This window comes from Balaenoptera musculus, chromosome 3 (genome assembly GCF_009873245.2).
Source record: "Balaenoptera musculus isolate JJ_BM4_2016_0621 chromosome 3, mBalMus1.pri.v3, whole genome shotgun sequence".
Classification (NCBI taxonomy): domain Eukaryota; kingdom Metazoa; phylum Chordata; class Mammalia; order Artiodactyla; family Balaenopteridae; genus Balaenoptera; species Balaenoptera musculus.
Window position 1 is genome coordinate 161,986,312 of NC_045787.1, and position 2,418 is coordinate 161,988,729.

The 2,418-nt window shown below is 43.5% G+C and overlaps 1 non-coding gene across 1 annotated transcript; it reads left to right on the plus strand.

Moving 5' to 3' along the window:
- Window positions 1-658: 658 nt before the first annotated feature.
- On the plus strand, window positions 659-746 carry LOC118893720. The gene has a single exon (XR_005019569.1). It is a non-coding gene; the product is annotated as a small nucleolar RNA SNORA20 (small nucleolar RNA).
- Window positions 747-2,418: the final 1,672 nt, after the last annotated feature.

Consider the following 2,418-nt stretch of genomic DNA (forward strand, 5'->3'; position numbering starts at 1 on the left):
CTATGCAATTAGCATTGAATTTTCCTATTTTTAAATCACATGACATATGAACATAAATAGCCATCCTGGTTTCCTTAAAAGTCCTTTGAAAATGTCCAAAATTTCTGCTTTTTCCTTTATGTGGATGAGACCATCCTGAGTCAACCAACTTTTAAACTCTTGTGCCTTTTGCAAGAGTTGGTGACCATGGATAGATTGGCCCCAACTATTCATTCCTTCCTGTATCCCTATCTTTGGCACATCCTCATCGTGGGTGACGTGTATTTCCTCAACGCTTGGCTTTGGACTTGCTTTGGTCAACAGCACATGGGCAGAAGTGGCAATAAGCCGGTTCCAAGGTTGGGCCTTAAGAGACCACCCATGTTTCCACCTGCCCTCTTGCACCTCTGCTGTCACCATGAGCACAACTATCCCAGGAGAAGGATGAAAGACGCACGGAGCCGAGTCAACCAGCTGAGCCCCTGTCAAGTTTTGCCAACCTGGAAGACTCACAGGTGCATGGGGATATATGACTATTGCTTTAAACCACTGAGCTTTGGGGTAGTTTGTAGTGAAGCATAATTGCAATAATCCACTGATCCACTGGCCCAGAGAAGAAGCCCCAAACCTGTGAAATTCAAATACAGCCAGACTGAATTAAAAGAAGAAAAGAAAGATGCTTCCCATTTATTTGCTTCTATAGTCTTTCAATGACATGAGCGGTTATATGCATGGGATCAAATAATGTTGGGCCATACTATACAAAAAAGAGATAACTAATAACGACCTACTGTATAGCACAGGGAACTCTACTCAGTACTCTGTAAAAGCCTGTATGGGAAAAGAATCTAAAAAAAGGAGTGGATATATGTATATGTATAACTGATTCACTTTGCTGTACACCAGAAACTAACACAACATTGTAAACTGACTATACTCCAATACAAATTTAAAAAATAACAATAATGTTGGGCCATTGTACATTGAGATGGAGTAACCATTTTATCTCTTCTGCATGGTCTAGATATTGCTTCCATGTCTAAATGTCCTATGTACACAGCATTTGATCAAGGCACTTAGAGGGAATTTCTATGTGGACTTACTAAAGTATTGATCTAAGAATTTCAAAAAAAAAAAAGAAAAGAAAGATGAAATTGGCCCAATAGCCAAAGTCTGGGCACCTTCTGAACAATTCCAATTGGTTTTCCAATTCTGCCTGCAAAAATGGTGCCTGAAGAGAGACATTTTAGAAGGCAATATGATGTGCTGAGCTAATCAGGAGACTGGGAGGACAACGGTCAGCCAGTCCAGAAGGAGTATCCAGAATGGTATTTCACTTAATTCCCACTTGGATTGGTTGCACCCACTGCAAGGAAGGCTGGAGAATGTATTCTAGCTGCATCCCTGAGAAGAAGAGGGGATGGATTTTGGTAAACACTCAGCAGTCTCTGCCTCAATGATTTAATGTGTGGTGTGATCACCTAATAAAGTCTCTGGGAAATGGTAGGTGTCCAATAAATATGTTCCCCCCTTTTCTCTCCGCACTGAACTTTTAGTCACAAAACTAGGCCTTGGGGACTTCACACCTGCTCTTCCCTCTGCCTGAAATTCCCTTGCCTCAGAGAGCCCCCAGCCTCACTCCATCACTTTGTTCAGGTCTCTGATGAAATACTGAAATGGAGCAGGACCCTATGGTCCTTCCCCCAGTGTCCTCTGCCTGCCTTTTGTCTGTCGGAAAAAACTTTAGCCAAAGAATAAGTTTAATCAGAGAAGTGAGAAAATTCAGAAACAAAGGAAAACAGTGAAACAGGACAAAACATTAATAGTTTAGTCAGTAAGCAAAGTCAAGGACCTTTAGTTCCTTCCCAAGGGCTATAGATAATAGTCCAAGCCATATCCTGTGAGCTATCTTGTAGATACTGAAACCCCTACCAGGTAGAAGGAGTTAACTACATGATGAGCAGACTGTAGCCATGATATAAGCTGCCACAATTCCGAGAACTGGTCTCAAGGAAATGGGAACAAACCGACCCCTGGAACTGAAGATTGTACTTAAAACCATCAAGATGGGGGAATCCATCCACTTGCGGTCCAGTGGTTAGGACTCCACTCTCTCACTGCCGAGGGCCTGGGTTCAATCCCTGGTCAGGAAACTAAGATCCCGCAAGCTTCTCGGCATGGCCCCCCCACACACAAAAAAAAACAATCAAGATGACGCTGGTCAGATCACCAGATCACCGCATGACCAATTTCAAGATGACTGTCAGAGCTGACTGTGCTGTTTCTTCATGCAGCCCCCTCCCTCCATCTATAAAAGCTCTTGTCCACTGATTGTCAGTCGGGGGGGTGAGGTGGCCTTTGGACAAGAGTCTGCCCTCCTCCACCCCCGTCAGTTGCTGGCATCCAAAATAAAGCAAACTTTCCTTTCCACCAACCTTG